This window comes from Lygodium microphyllum, chromosome 30, assembly GCF_053477565.2.
Source record: "Lygodium microphyllum isolate KBCC chromosome 30, Lygodium_microphyllum_v1.1.10, whole genome shotgun sequence".
NCBI lineage: Eukaryota > Viridiplantae > Streptophyta > Polypodiopsida > Schizaeales > Lygodiaceae > Lygodium > Lygodium microphyllum.
The window spans coordinates 115097590-115115285 of record NC_141164.1 but is presented as its reverse complement, the minus strand read 5'-3'; positions in this window follow the sequence as shown (position 1 = coordinate 115115285).

Genomic DNA, 17696 nt, shown 5'->3' with positions numbered 1-17696 from the left:
GGATGACAGGCTGTAAGCCTATTTCAATTCCTTTGGAGCAGAATGTGAAGCTGAGCGCAAATGCAGGTGAGCTTCTAGAAGACCCTACTATGTACAGAGGCATAGTAGGAAGTTTGATTTATATGACTATTACCAGGCCATATTTGAGCTATGCTTTTGGATTGGTAAGTCAGTTTATGCAGGCTCCAAGGAAACCGCATTTGGATGCGGCTAGACACATACTCAGGTATGTGAAGTCCACATTGCAATATGGACTACTTTATGAGACTGGGGTTCAGATACAGTTGTATGGATACACTGCTGCTGATTGGGTTGGTAGTATTTCTGATAGATGATCTACCAATGGATATGTGTTCTCTTTTGGGAGTGCTGCAGTCACTTGGAGCAGCAAGAAACAGCCTACAGTTGCCTTGTCAAGCACAGAGGCTGAGTACAGGGGCGCAGCAATGGCTGCATGTGAGGTAGCTTGGTTGCATAAGCTACTTTTTGATATGCATCAGCCTATAGATGGGCCAGTTGTCATTTATTGTGACAACATGCGTAGTATACACTTGGAAAATAACCCAGCCTATCATGCTAGAACAAAGCACATTGAGGTGCATTATCACTATGTGCGGGAGAGGGTTTTACTAGGTCTTATTGATCTAGTTTATGTCAGCACAGAGGATCAGGTAGCTGACATATTTACGAAGGCATTGGGCGCAGAGAAGCTGAGTAGGTTCAGAGACCTCCTTGGTGTGTAGGAATTGGGATTGAGCTCGAGGGGGACTGTTGAGATATCGAGCTCCACTCGTGATATGCCAGGGTGATCGTTGTGCATTTATGTCACCGACTTGTCAGTTGCAGATGCGGTTGGTACATCGCCCATGAATAATAGCTAGATGACAGCTATCCTTATCTACTCTAGTTCGTGGCTCAGTTAGTATGCCACCTTAGTTAGTTAGAGTTTGGTTTGAGACCCATATATAGGGTTCTTCTATTTCTATGTACTTGAGTTCTTTTTGGCTTACACAACTAAGAAGAGGAAAACTGTTTTCAGCCTCCACCTTTGTGTGTATTCCCCCATTGTGCAAGCAAGAAAGCTACAAGTGAGACTCCTTCCTTCTCTCCCACAATCTTGACATGATATCAAAGCCTTGTTCGTGGTAAGAAGCTCAAGAAAGCAAACCAAGTTCGCGGTGTTCTGGTAAGAGGACCAGTGTTGCTTTCATTTTTCTGTTTTGGGAGCAAGTCTCTGCAGGTAGCACAGCCGGAAAGTGCAAGAGTGCATTGTCTCAGATTGAGACACCCTTTGTGGTGTAGCAAGAGGGCAGTATATGCTGCGGGTAAGGGCTTTAGCCCTTGGTTGCTCTGTTTTTTTTATTTGAGGCCATTTCGGGGCCTATTTTGGAGGCGGAAGTTTTCTGCATGCACTCAGGAAAAGGCCCCGTTTTATGTTGTGCAACCACTGTTCTACAGGTCGGTGGAAAGTTACTGTAGAAATTGCATCATATGCTTGTGCACAGAGACATTGGGAGTTACAGAATCATCCTTGTTGCCTGTTGATGCAAAATCATCACTAGGAAGTGACTGTGTGGTCAAGTACCACTTTCTTCAGTTTTTGCAGATTTGCCCTTGTGAGGCTGAAGCTGTGTTTTTTGCAGTGACAGAATTTTTTGCAGTGTTCTGTAATGGCATCTGATTCTCTTTCACAGATTGTCACTGAAAAGCTTGACAAGAACAACTTCCAAGCATGGAAGTTTAGAATGACGAATTTCCTTATGGAAAAAGGATATTGGAAATTTGTTGCAGGAAATGAAGAAGAACCAGTTCTTCCTGATGTTCCCAATCAACAGCAAATGCAGGCATTTAAAGCATGGCATGAGAGAGCCAGAAAAGTTATGTACTGGCTGTCTATCAGCATTTCAGACTCTATGACTGTGCATATTCAAGATGCAAGTACGCCAAAGGAGACATGGGATACTTTGTAAAAAATGTATAGCACAAATACACAAGCCAGGAAAATGCAGCTCAAGCAAGAGTTGCACAATGTGCAAAGAGAAAGTATGAGCATCAATGACTACCACATGAAGGTGAAGAAGATTGCAGATACACTTGCTTCCATTGGGTCGCCATTGGAAGATGATGATTTAGTTTCTGTGACCTTGAATGGTCTAGGAAAGGATTATGCACAGTTCCGAACATCCATTTCCATTCGTGAAAGATTTCCTGATTTTGAGGAGTTGATTGCTCTTCTAATTTCTGAGGAGGAGAGAAATGGTGGTGCATCTTCTTCAGGAGGAACTTCAAAAGAAGCTATTTTCTACTCAAATACTGGAAGAGGTAGAGGGAGAGGTAGAGGAGGCCGATATGGAGGCCGTGGTAGAAATCAGAATATGCAGCAAACTCAAGAAAACTAGTCCTATGGAGGAGGACATGGTAACTCTAGAGGCAGGGGGAGCCAAAGAGGTCGTGGTGGATGGCAAAGAGGCCAAAATGCAAACAGCAATGTTGAATGCTACTACTGTGGTAAAATGGGTCATATGGCTAAAGACTGCTATAAAAAGTAGAATGACATCATGAATGGAAATTTGCAACAAGGAAATTATGCATCTTCTAGTAGACATGGTGATGAAAGAAATGAGCATTTGTTTATGGTGCAGCACATGACCAATTCTGTGACAAGTGCAGAAGAAAGCAACGATGTGTGGTATGTTGACTCAAGTGCATCAAACCACATGACAGGTCATGCAAAATGGATGCAGGATGTAAGGAAAATGGAAAAACCAGGATTTGTGGAGACTGGTGATGATACTGCACATCCTATTGTGCAGATTGGAAAAATTCCTTTGTCTATGCAGGATGAAAAAAAGAAATACCTGTCGGATGTATTTCATGTCCCGAATATCACCAAGAACCTAGTTTCTGTTGGTCAAATGGTTGAGCAGGGCTTGTAGGTCAGATTTAATTCTCATGGATGCTTTGTTGAGGATATGAAAAATAAAGATCACTTGATAGCAAAAGAAAAGAAGAAGGGCAGAATGTTTATGTTGGATGTAGACATGCTTGAATTGAGTTCAGCAATGTTTGCACATGGGACCGGTGTAGTTGCAGATATTGATATCTGGCATAAACGCATTGGTCATGTTAATGTACAGCGACTTAAATCAATGCAAGCCCAAAATATTGTTGCAAGATTGCCTAAATTCAAGGTTGCAGAAATGCATAAGGTATGTGAAGCCTGTCAATTTGGAAAACAGGCAAGGAAACCATTTCCTAGACATGTTCAAGAGAGTAAAAAGCCATTGGAATTAATCCACTCTGATGTGTGGACTACTAAAGTTGCATCTTTTGGAGGTTGTCATTATTTTGTCACTTTTATTGATGACTATAGCAGAAAAGTTTGGGTGTATTTTATGAAAAAGAAAAGTGAAGTTTTTGGGCATTTCAAAACTCTTAAAGCTATGGTTGAGAAAGAAACAGGCCTGCAAATAAAATGCCTAAGGTCAGATGGAGGGGGAGAGTACCTCTCAAATGAGTTTGCAAGGTTCTTGCAGGAGCATGGCATAAAGCAGTAATATTCATGTAGTCATACCCCACAACAAAATGGAATTGCAGAAAGAAAAAACAGACATATTGGAGAGGTATCTCATGCCATGCTCAATGAAAAAGACTTGCCAGATTTTTACTGGGCTGAGGCAGTTGCTATAGCAATCTACATAATGAACAGGACTCCCATTGCAGCAATACATGGCATGACTCCAGAGGAGAGGTATACTGGTAGGAAACCAGATATTTCTAATTTGAAAATTTTTGGTTGCATTGCCTATGTTCATGTGCCAGATGAGTTGAGATCCAAGTTAGATCCAAAAGCTAAGAAGTGCATCTTTTTTGGTTACTCTCTGCAGCAAAAAGGGTATAGATGCTATAACCCTTCTACTCATAAGTTTACAGTGAGCAGAGATGTTGTTTTTGATGAGATGAGTAGCTGGTATAAACTAGTAAATGTGATTGATAATGTAGATGCACAAAATGGTAATGCTGCACAGAATTCACAGCAACAGTCACAAGATATTAGTGGACTTGGAGCATCCTCTAGTAGTGGTTCACATTCTTCGCCATGGACAGGCAGATTGAGATTAGGAGAATCTTCTCAAAGCAATGCAGATAGTGGTATGCAGGTATCACGAAAAGGAAAAGAGAAGGTAGATCAGCCCATGTTTGATGTGAATGCAGGTCACTCTTATGTGGATGGTGACTCCAGTGGCTCAGAACAGAGCATTGATGATGAGTTGGGTATTCCTTCTATTGTTACACCTGGAGTAAGGAAGACCAGGGATGCTTTGAGAGCACCTGGGAGTGAACCTACTTTGCACAGGTCTACCAGAGTTAGGTATCCTGTGGATAGGTTGAAATATGATGGATTTACAGCCATTCACTATGCCTATATGGTCAAAAGTAATACAGGAACCAGAACCCACTTCTTTTGAGCAAGCCATGGGAAAAGAAAAATGGGAGAAAGCCATGGATGAAGAAATGGATGCCTTGGAAGCAAATGCTACATGGGAATTGGTACCTTTGCCTAAAGATAAGAATGCAATTGGTTGTAAGTGGGTTTATAAGGTGAAGCGCAATGCAGATGGCTCTGTGAATAGATACAAGGCAAGATTAGTAGTCAAGGGGTATGGATAAACATATGGCATTGATTATGAAGAAACATTCAGTCCGGTTATAAGGATGGCAACCGTAAGAGCAGTCATTGCTATGGCTACATCAAAGGGATGGTCTTTACATCATATGGATGTAAAGAATGCCTTCTTGCATGGTGATTTGCAAGAAGAGGTCTATATGGAGCAGTCACCAAGTTTTGTGCATGCTGTTCATCCTGAGTTTGTTTGCAGGTTGAAGAAAGCGTTGTATCACTTGAAGCAGCCACCTAGAGCATGGTCTGACAAGATAGGACAGTATCTTGTCGCTATTGGCTTTCAGATTTCCAAGGCAAATTTCTCACTTTATGTGAGAAAAATAGAGAAAGGTATTATGCTACTTGTCATTTATGTTGATGATTTGATTATGATAGGTGACAATGATGAAGATATCCTTCATGTGAAAATGCTATTGAAGCAGAAGTTTGAGATGAAGGATTTGGGAGAGCTGCGTTATTTCTTGGGCATTGAGGTGATTAGATCACCAAGTGGGATACGGCTCTTGCAAAGGCAGTATAGATTGGACTGTCCAAATATGGGATGACAGGCTGTAAGCCTATTTCAATTCCTTTGGAGCAGAATGTGAAGCTGAGCGCAAATGCAGGTGAGCTTCTAGAAGACCCTACTATGTACAGAGGCATAGTAGGAAGTTTGATTTATATGACTATTACCAGGCCATATTTGAGCTATGCTTTGGGATTGGTAAGTCAGTTTATGCAGGCTCCAAGGAAACCGCATTTGGATGCGGCTAGACACATACTCAGGTATGTGAAGTCCACATTGCAATATGGACTACTTTATGAGACTGGGGTTCAGATACAGTTGTATGGATACACTGCTGCTGATTGGGTTGGTAGTATTTCTGATAGATGATCTACCAATGGATATGTGTTCTCTTTTGGGAGTGCTGCAGTCACTTGGAGCAGCAAGAAACAGCCTACAGTTGCCTTGTCAAGCACAGAGGCTGAGTACAGGGGCGCAGCAATGGCTGCATGTGAGGTAGCTTGGTTGCATAAGCTACTTTTTGATATGCATCAGCCTATAGATGGGCCAGTTGTCATTTATTGTGACAACATGCGTAGTATACACTTGGAAAATAACCCAGTCTATCATGCTAGAACAAAGCACATTGAGGTGCATTATCACTATGTGCAGGAGAGGGTTTTACTAGGTCTTATTGATCTAGTTTATGTCAGCACAGAGGATCAGGTAGCTGACATATTTACGAAGGCATTGGGCGCAGAGAAGTTGAGTAGGTTCAGAGACCTCCTTGGTGTGTAGGAATTGGGATTGAGCTCGAGGGGGACTGTTGAGATATCGAGCTCCACTCGTGATATGCCAGGGTGATCGTTGTGCATTTATGTCACCGACTTGTCAGTTGCAGATGCGGTTGGTACATCGCCCATGAATAATAGCTAGATGACAGCTATCCTTATCTACTCTAGTTCGTGGCTCAGTTAGTATGCCACCTTAGTTAGTTAGAGTTTGGTTTGAGACCCATATATAGGGTTCTTCTATTTCTATGTACTTGAGTTCTTTTTGGCTTACACAACTAAGAAGAGGAAAACTGTTTTCAGCCTCCACCTTTGTGCGTATTCCCCCATTGTGCAAGCAAGAAAGCTACAAGTGAGACTCCTTCCTTCTCTCCCACAATCTTGACATGATATCAAAGCCTTGTTCGTGGTAAGAAGCTCAAGAAAGCAAACCAAGTTCGCGGTGTTCTGGTAAGAGGACCAGTGTTGCTTTCATTTTTCTGTTTTGGGAGCAAGTCTCTGCAGGTAGCACAGCCGGAAAGTGCAAGAGTGCATTGTCTCAGATTGAGACACCCTTTGTGGTATAGCAAGAGGGCAGTATATGCTGCGGGTAAGGGCTTTAGCCCTTGGTTGCTCTGTTTTTCTTATTTGAGGCCATTTCGGGGCCTATTTTGGAGGCGGAAGTTTTCTGCATGCACTCAGGAAAAGGCCCTGTTTTATGTTGTGCAACCACTGTTCTACAGGTCGGTGGAAAGTTACTGTAGAAATTGCATCATATGCTTGTGCACAGAGACATTGGGAGTTACAGAATCATCCTTGTTGCCTGTTGATGCAAAATCATCACTAGGAAGTGACTGTGTGGTCAAGTACCACTTTCTTCAGTTTTTGCAAATTTGCCCTTGTGAGGCTGAAGCTGTGTTTTTTGCAGTGACAGAATTTTTTGCAGTGTTCTGTAATGGCATCTAATTCTCTTTCACAGATTGTCACTGAAAAGCTTGACAAGAACAACTTCCAAGCATGGAAGTTTAGAATGACGAATTTCCTTATGGAAAAAGGATATTGGAAATTTGTTGCAGGAAATGAAGAAGAACCAGTTCTTCCTGATGTTCCCAATCAACAGCAAATGCAGGCATTTAAAGCATGGCATGAGAGAGCCAGAAAAGTTATGTACTGGCTGTCTATCAACATTTCAGACTCTATGACTGTGCATATTCAAGATGCAAGTACGCCAAAGGAGACATGGGATACTTTGTCAAAAATGTATAGCACAAATACACAAGCCAGGAAAATGCAGCTCAAGCAAGAGTTGCACAATGTGCAAAGAGAAAGTATGAGCATCAATGACTACCACATGAAGGTGAAGAAGATTGCAGATACACTTGCTTCCATTGGGTCGCCAGTGGAAGATGATGATTTAGTTTCTGTGACCTTGAATGGTCTAGGAAAGGATTATGCACAGTTCTGAACATCCATTTCCATTCGTGAAAGATTTCCTGATTTTGAGGAGTTGATTGCTCTTCTAATTTCTGAGGAGTAGAGAAATGGTGGTGCATCTTCTTCAGGAGGAACTTCAAAAGAAGCTATTTTCTACTCAAATGCTGGAAGAGGTAGAGGGAGAGGTAGAGGAGGCCGATATGGAGGCCGTGGTAGAAATCAGAATATGCAGCAAACTCAAGAAAACTAGTCCTATGGAGGAGGACATGGTAACTCTAGAGGCAGGGGGAGCCAAAGAGGTCGTGGTGGATGGCAAAGAGGCCAAAATGCAAACAGCAATGTTGAATGCTACTACTGTGGTAAAATGGGTCATATGGCTAAAGACTGCTATAAAAAGTAGAATGACATCATGAATGGAAATTTGCAACAAGGAAATTATGCATCTTCTAGTAGACATGGTGATGAAAGAAATGAGCATTTGTTTATGGTGCAGCACATGACCAATTCTGTGACAAGTGCAGAAGAAAGCAACGATGTGTGGTATGTTGACTCAAGTGCATCAAACCACATGACAGGTCATGCAAAATGGATGCAGGATGTAAGGAAAATGGAAAAACCAGGATTTGTGGAGACTGGTGATGATACTGCACATCCTATTGTGCAGATTGGAAAAATTCCTTTGTCTATGCAGGATGAAAAAAAGAAATACCTGTCGGATGTATTTCATGTCCCGAATATCACCAAGAACCTAGTTTCTGTTGGTCAAATGGTTGAGCAGGGCTTGTAGGTCAGATTTAATTCTCATGGATGCTTTGTTGAGGATATGAAAAATAAAGGTCACTTGATAGCAAAAGAAAAGAAGAAGGGCAGAATGTTTATGTTGGATGTAGACATGCTTGAATTGAGTTCAGCAATGTTTGCACATGGGACCGGTGTAGTTGCAGATATTGATATCTGGCATAAACGCATTGGTCATGTTAATGTACAGCGACTTAAATCAATGCAAGCCCAAAATATTGTTGCAAGATTGCCTAAATTCAAGGTTGCAGAAATGCATAAGGTATGTGAAGCCTGTCAATTTGGAAAACAGGCAAGGAAACCATTTCCTAGACATGTTCAAGAGAGTAAAAAGCCATTGGAATTAATCCACTCTGATGTGTGGACTACTAAAGTTGCATCTTTTGGAGGTTGTCATTATTTTGTCACTTTTATTGATGACTATAGCAGAAAAGTTTGGGTGTATTTTATGAAAAAGAAAAGTGAAGTTTTTGGGCATTTCAAAACTCTTAAAGCTATGGTTGAAAAAGAAACAGGCCTGCAAATAAAATGCCTAAGGTCAGATGGAGGGGGAGAGTACCTCTCAAATGAGTTTGCAAGGTTCTTGCAGGAGCATGGCATAAAGCAGCAATATTCATGTAGTCATACCCCACAACAAAATGGAATTGCAGAAAGAAAAAACAGACATATTGGAGAGGTATCTCATGCCATGCTCAATGAAAAAGACTTGCCAGATTTTTACTGGGCTGAGGCAGTTGCTATAGCAATCTACATAATGAACAGGACTCCCATTGCAGCAATACATGGCATGACTCCAGAGGAGAGGTATACTGGTAGGAAACCAGATATTTCTAATTTGAAAATTTTTGGTTGCATTGCCTATGTTCATGTGCCAGATGAGTTGAGATCCAAGTTAGATCCAAAAGCTAAGAAGTGCATCTTTTTTGGTTACTCTCTGCAGCAAAAAGGGTATAGATGCTATAACCCTTCTACTCATAAGTTTACAGTGAGCAGAGATGTTGTTTTTGATGAGATGAGTAGCTGGTATAAACTAGTAAATGTGATTGATAATGTAGATGCACAAAATGGTAATGCTGCACAGAATTCACAGCAACAGTCACAAGATATTAGTGGACTTGGAGCATCCTCTAGTAGTGGTTCACATTCTTCGCCATGGACAGGCAGATTGAGATTAGGAGAATCTTCTCAAAGCAATGCAGATAGTGGTATGCAGGTATCACGAAAAGGAAAAGAGAAGGTAGATCAGCCCATGTTTGATGTGAATGCAGGTCACTCTTATGTGGATGGTGACTCCAGTGGCTCAGAACAGAGCATTGATGATGAGTTGGGTATTCCTTCTATTGTTACACCTGGAGTAAGGAAGACCAGGGATGCTTTGAGAGCACCTGGGAGTGAACCTACTTTGCACAGGTCTACCAGAGTTAGGTATCCTGTGGATAGGTTGAAATATGATGGATTTACAGCCATTCACTATGCCTATATGGTCAAAATGATACAGGAACCAGAACCCACTTCTTTTGAGCAAGCCATGGGAAAAGAAAAATGGGAGAAAGCCATGGATGAAGAAATGGATGCCTTGGAAGCAAATGCTACATGGGAATTGGTACCTTTGCCTAAAGATAAGAATGCAATTGGTTGTAAGTGGGTTTATAAGGTGAAGCGCAATGCAGATGGCTCTGTGAATAGATACAAGGCAAGATTAGTAGTCAAGGGGTATGGATAAACATATGGCATTGATTATGAAGAAACATTCAGTCCGGTTATAAGGATGGCAACCGTAAGAGCAGTCATTGCTATGGCTACATCAAAGGGATGGTCTTTACATCATATGGATGTAAAGAATGCCTTCTTGCATGGTGATTTGCAAGAAGAGGTCTATATGGAGCAGCCACCAAGTTTTGTGCATGCTGTTCATCCTGAGTTTGTTTGCAGGTTGAAGAAAGCGTTGTATCCCTTGAAGCAAGCACCTAGAGCATGGTCTGACAAGATAGGACAGTATCTTGTCGCTATTGGCTTTCAGATTTCCAAGGCAAATTTCTCACTTTATGTGAGAAAAATAGAGAAAGGTATTATGCTACTTGTCATTTATGTTGATGATTTGATTATGATAGGTGACAATGATGAAGATATCCTTCATGTGAAAATGCTATTGAAGCAGAAGTTTGAGATGAAGGATTTGGGAGAGCTGCGTTATTTCTTGGGCATTGAGGTGATTAGGTCACCAAGTGGGATACGACTCTTGCAAAGGCAGTATAGATTGGACTGTCCAAATATGGGATGACAGGCTGTAAGCCTATTTCAATTCCTTTGGAGCAGAATGTGAAGCTGAGCGCAAATGCAGGTGAGCTTCTAGAAGACCCTACTATGTACAGAGGCATAGTAGGAAGTTTGATTTATATGACTATTACCAGGCCATATTTGAGCTATGCTTTTGGATTGGTAAGTCAGTTTATGCAGGCTCCAAGGAAACCGCATTTGGATGCGGCTAGACACATACTCAGGTATGTGAAGTCCACATTGCAATATGGACTACTTTATGAGACTGGGGTTCAGATACAGTTGTATGGATACACTGCTGCTGATTGGGTTGGTAGTATTTCTGATAGATGATCTACCAGTGGATATGTGTTCTCTTTTGGGAGTGGTGCAGTCACTTGGAGCAGCAAGAAACAGCCTACAGTTGCCTTGTCAAGCACAGAGGCTGAGTACAGGGGCGCAGCAATGGCTGCATGTGAGGTAGCTTGGTTGCATAAGCTACTTTTTGATATGCATCAGCCTATAGATGGGCCAGTTGTCATTTATTGTGACAACATGCGTAGTATACACTTGGAAAATAACCCAGTCTATCATGCTAGAACAAAGCACATTGAGGTGCATTATCACTATGTGCGGGAGAGGGTTTTACTAGGTCTTATTGATCTAGTTTATGTCAGCACAGAGGATCAGGTAGCTGACATATTTACGAAGGCATTGGGCGCAGAGAAGCTGAGTAGGTTCAGAGACCTCCTTGGTGTGTAGGAATTGGGATTGAGCTCGAGGGGGACTGTTGAGATATCGAGCTCCACTCGTGATATGCCAGGGTGATCGTTGTGCATTTATGTCACCGACTTGTCAGTTGCAGATGCGGTTGGTACATCGCCCATGAATAATAGCTAGATGACAGCTATCCTTATCTACTCTAGTTCGTGGCTTAGTTACTATGCCACCTTAGTTAGTTAAGTTTGGTTTGAGACCCATATATAGGGTTCTTCTATTTCTATGTACTTGAGTTCTTTTTGGCTTACACAACTAAGAAGAGGAAAACTGTTTTCAGCCTCCACCTTTGTGTGTATTCCCCCATTGTGCAAGCAAGAAAGCTACAAGTGAGACTCCTTCCTTCTCCCCCACAATCTTGACAACCATTCCCTAGGTGCCTACTTCAAGGCATTAAGTCTTTTCTTCTACTTGCACACTAGGTACTCCCTTCCAGGCTCTGCAAAGCCCTTAGGCTGCTCCATGTAAATCTCATCATGCAAATCCGCATGTAAAAATGTAGTCTTGACATCCATATGATACAAGTCCAAGTCAAGCTGCACGACTAAGGCCAAAACCAAGCGATGGGTGGTCACCTTAACCAAAGGAGAAAAAACTTCATCAAAGTCAACTCCATGCTTTTGTTTGAAACCCTTAGCAACAAGTCTTGCCTTATAAGCCGGCGTGGGATATCTAAGGGTACTCTTCAACTTGTACACCCATTTGCATAGTAGATCTTTATTTCCACTAGGCAAGGAAATGAAATCCCCTCTCCCAAGAGTGACTGTCACCCCTATGCATAGCCTCATCATAGGTCAGAGGATCTTCTACATATGTAACCAAGACATGGTGCATCTATCTCTAGTAGAACACTCTGCTACAGGCTCTACTACCTGCTCAACATTCTATCCAACACCTTGGCCATGAGCATCTACTGCTACTGTAGGCTGTCCAACTGGCTGTACGGGAGCTCGTGGCTCCTCCTAAAGTATAACCATGCGTATCTCCACAAATCTCTCAAGCTGCCTATGCATCTTGTCTTCATGGAAGACTACATCATGGCTACGGATGACTTTCCACGCCACTTACAAATCTCATAGACGGTAACCCATCTCTCCTACATCTCCATAACCAAGGAATATGCATTTAACACTCTTAGGATCGAGCTTATTATGCTTGTCCTTGGGCACATGGAAAAATGCCTCATATCCAAAGATAGTAAATGCACATAGGAGGCAAGCTTTCCTGTCCAAACCTCCTCTACAATGACAATCGTAACTGCCTCAGCTCTCAAAAGTGTTGGGGTAGGCCTACATGGCTAAGCACACTACGAACCCTTTCCTAGATGGTCCCATTCCTTCGCTGAGCCATACCATTCTAGGGAGGGATGTAAGGGGCAATCAACTGACGCTAAATACCCCTCTCATCACATAACTACTCAAAAGCACATGATACATATTCACCCCCATTATCTATCCTAAGGCATTTTAGCCTATGCACAGACTAGTTTTCTGCCAAAGCAAGCACTCTCTGAAAAACTACCAAGACATGGGACTTTTTCTTAATGGGATAAGCCCATACCTTACGTGAAAAATAATCTATGAAAGTAAAAAACAACTTCACACCACCTAAAGATCGATAGGGCATGGGCCCATAGACATCAAAAAGTACCAAGGCCAAGGGCTCACTCATGCGTGACATACTAGACTTCTTATGTGTAGACCTATTCTGCTTGCCATAAAGACAATAATCACAAGAATCAAAATGAGAATAGTCAAGGGGTGGTAAGTACTGCAAACAAAAAAGCAATTTCATTCTCTTAACGGACATGTGCCCCAAATGGGCCACCAAAGAGATTCATGAGGTAAAGACCCCACAGAAAAAACATAATCAAGTATAGATCTAGAAATAACTAAGGGATAGAGGCTGCCAGCCTTGGCACCTCTCACAAGCATAATCCTTCCATTAGTAATATTCCATGCAGAATCTCTAAAGGACACATGATATCTTGCATCATCAAGCTATTTAGGAGACATGAGACTGTGTTTCAATGCAGGTACATGACATACATCGTGCATAACAAAACTGCTGCCAGAAGGAAACTGCAGCCTAACATCACCAATGCTAACATTCTCAAGAGACCTATCATCATCCAAGCGTAGAGAAACAAAAACAGAATGGTGTGAATGAAACTACTCTCGGCAAGGTTTTACATGAAAGGATGCACCTCAGTCTAAGTGCCAACACTATGTATACATAGAGTATATCTTTGTCATCTGTGAAGCACTAGATAAAGTTGCTACAAGGATATAATCCTCATCACAATCCTCAAGCTGCATAACATTGATATCTTCAATTTTAACACTTGAACTTTCTCTTTTCCTTTGTCTTTGCACCTTTCATTGTGCAATTCATGACACTGTGGTCTTATGTGGCCTTTCTTCCCACAATGATAACAAGTCATATTTGCATTTCTCCCACAAGACTTACAGCGTGACTTGCCATGCGACTTGGATTGAGATTTCTACAAATCCCGTCCATAGCCATTACCATGGTCATTCTTTCCATTCCCATCATGTCAGCCTCTAACTGTCAAAGCATGAGACACACAAGAGGCATCCAAATTCTTACAGCTTATCTCTTATTGCAGAAGAGAGCTCTCAACATATCAGACAGCTTTGGAGTAGTGGTAGAAATACATAAGGCAGTGCGGAATATATCCCAAGACTCATAAAGAGTTCCAAGCAAGAACAATGGAACGACATCCTCTTTGAAATCAGTGCCTTGAGAAACCAAGTTCTTAAGAATAGCATGAAACTGGCTCACATGAGCTAACATGGTCACATTCTCTTTCATGCGGAAATCCATAAGCTCTTTTAGCCAATACATTTAACTTGTAGCACTTTGCTTGCCATAGAGGTTCTTGATTTTATCCCAAATTTTCCAAGAACTCTGTGCTTCCTCAAAAACATTGTAATGCACGTGTTCAGTGAGAGACAAGACAAGATTGGACTTGCATAACTCATCAAGATCCATCCATTCATCATTAGCCATAGTTTCAAAATTGTTCATTGCAAACTGGAAAAAATGACCCAAAAATCCTCTAAATCAAGGAAAAATAGCAAGAAATGAGTATTTAATGATGCTACCCACCAAGTACCATCAAAGTACAAACAAAATAGGATGATTGAGCATTAAAAATACATGACAGCTAGGAGATATATACTTGTTGTAATTAATGATAGCAGTGTATACTAAGAGCTAACAAGAGGAAAAATCTAATATTCAAAGTCAATAATTGATTCTTAATGCAAACTCAGCATCAAGTCAGCATTAACAAGTATGTAACACTCAAAACTGACATGGCCCAACACCCAAGCATGTTAGATAAAGTCCGTCAATAAAGTCAGTACACCACCCAATCAACACGACAAAATGTACATACCACTAGCAAGACCTGACACAAGTCCATGTTTTCTTAGTGAATACAAAGTTGAATCAATCCAAGTACATCTACACGGACAAGGTATATCAACTATAGATCATCCACAAGGAGATCCCGATCTCAAAGATCCAAAAGCTCAATATGCATAACCCGTACTGCTCAATGTCCGATAAGCATACAAAGACACTCCCACAAGCACAAACGGCATAAATGTCAAGCCATAAAGCTCAAACAAAGCATGTAAGAGCACCAGTAATGGAGTATTCAAGATCATACATCAATAAGACATCCAGAGCATATGAGTGGTCAAGTATCCAATGATAGTATCCAATCTCATCAAGACAATCCCAATCAATCTTTGACAAGCTAGAGTAAGAATAAAATAATATTCTTAATATCCAAAGTCAAGCCCAAACGAAGCTCCAGTAGCATTCAAGTCCAAAAAATGTAAGTAGCACGTGTAGGTAACATAAGGATCAAGCATATACCAAAAGGTCATACAAAGACCATAGTAGGTATAACCTTTGTCACAAAGCATGCCAGTGTAGACCAATTTCAAGTAAATACCAACCAATGAAAAGATCAAACAAGGTTCAAAATACATTCTGGAACCATCCAAAGCATTTTCCAACCTTCATTTGCATCCCAATAGTCATATGAAACACCAGAGAAACACCCGTGACCAATAGACAAAGTATAAAGTGACTAAATAAGCTTCAGCCCTAGAGTGTACAACATTGATTTACTATGTTAAATTGAGTATTTTAGGCAAAAAAATTAGCTCCAAATAATGGCCAATCAATAGGAATACATTCCCCTAACATTCGGGGACCATTCAGGACCAACTAAGAATCAAATGTCAATGCCAACTAAGCATTTAAAACATAAAGTGATGATGTAGCATTGTTTGTGGCTTTCTATGGACTATGAAAAAAAGTCCTCGACTGAGGTAAATCAGTCCACAAATCAATGCCAAGGATAACCATCGATGCTCAGCATCAAGGGGTTGTTCCCAAGTGCCAAATGAAGTGTTTTCAACTTGCTAATGAGTGCCAAGGGAAAGCTGAAGTAAAAAATGAGTTTTTGTAGGTCTTTAAGCCAGCCCAAATAGGGGTGATATTGCTGGATATTTTGCTGGTTCATGTGGCATTAATGGGGTGGAAGGGGGGCTCAAGTAAGATCTAAAGAAGGCCTACAGAAAGCCTTGTCAAGCCAAATCAGGCAGGAGCCAATATATGAAATGGGGGAGTTCCAATGGTTGGTGCCCCTTCCTACTATACCATGCAAACTAAAATAAACACTAAAAATAATGCCTCAATACCTCTGAAGAAATGCCTTGAGGATGCCCAAATGGTCCATGTAGGTGGTCGAGAAGCCAAGGAGTGATTGGAGCTCAAAGGAGCCAGATATGGCTGCCAAGAGTGAGAACCAATGGTGTAGGGATTTGAATGAATGCTGAAGGAGTCACTGACCAAGCTTGAATACTCAAGGAACCATGCTTTGATACCAGCTGAAAGGTGAGAATGATGGAAGCTTGCATGGGAGAGCTATGGCAGGAGAGCAAGAGCAAGAGCGAGAGAGAGAGAGAGAGAGAGAGAGAGAGAGAGAGAGAGAGAGAGAGAGAGAGAGAGAGAGAGAGAGAGAGAGAGAGAGAGAGTCACAATGTGGGAACTCCAGCAACCACAATGTGCGACCGGCCTTCCCTTTATTCATGTCTCACTAAAATAATAAAGAACAAAGTGACATGAGGGCTCTCGCCACACCTATAGTGTGCAGGCGTGGGTACTGTCAATGTAGTAATACATGGGCAGCTAGGCGGAGGCGCCTTTACCCCCAACAAGAGAGAGGAAAAGGATACAAGACTACATGAGAAAAGGAGATACTAGATTATATAACTTACAACTCTAAATATGATATATTTTTTGTAAGTACCCTTAATATTTTGATCTTCTTTTACAATTACTCTAAATTTTATTATCTTTTTGGTACAAAGCTATAAAACGATTGATTGAAGTGCTAGAGAAAAAGCCTCCCACGCCTTTTGATTTACTTGCAACAATGGAATATAGACAAGCTATGATAACGTCTTGATTTGAATGATTGTAACATAATAAGAAAATTTATTATATAAACTATCATAAACAAGTCTCATAATTTTATTTTATATTTTTGATTGTAGTGTTCTCATCAAGATGATAGTCACTCTTGGCTAGATAGTAATTGCAAATGCTACAAGATTGGTTAAATTTATTTATCTCAATGTTGATAAACTTATAAAGGTAATGTGAAGGATACTAAACTTTAATATAGAGGTTTATTACAAAGTAGTCCATTGATGATAATAATATAGTCCATAGTAAAAATTAACAATGAAATAAATATATTTTCTTACAAATGTATGACAATTTACAAGGGATTGATATACAAGTGAGCATGTCTGGTATATAAGATCAAAGGTTATAATGTACATAATGGTCAATTTTATGCAATTGGAAAGATTGGACAATAGTGGGGGCTTGGACATTGAAGGAGAGGAGGTGCATGTAACTACAATAAGTGAAGCTATATCTTCAACACCCAAAGCAACCAAAACATCAAAGAATGGCCAAAGGACCCCTAGAAAGGATGTTCCTTCTCTTAAGAAATGTCCTTAAAAAAAGTAGCTTTGCCTCATTGCTTCTAAGCCCTTGTCTATAAGTCATGGAGATGACTGACAAAAATTTTCCACAAAATCTGTACATGTATTAAGTAAAGAGATCTCTTCTTTAATATCCTTGCATTGTATATTCTTCTCTCTCTTCATTGATATATGTTAAAAAAACATGTTACAAATGTTTATTAATGAGAAAGTGAAATCATATATACACCTAAGTGGATATAATATGATATAAAAACTTACTCATTTGTTATTAAGTTGGAATACAAATGAGCATGATAGTTCAATATCTTTAGTCCATAAATCCATCCTCACTTGATGTAGTATACATGATGACCTAAGCTTTAGGATTCCAATAATTTCCTCATTGAACCAAACATCAAGATCCAGCATAGGATCTTTGCTGAAATTAT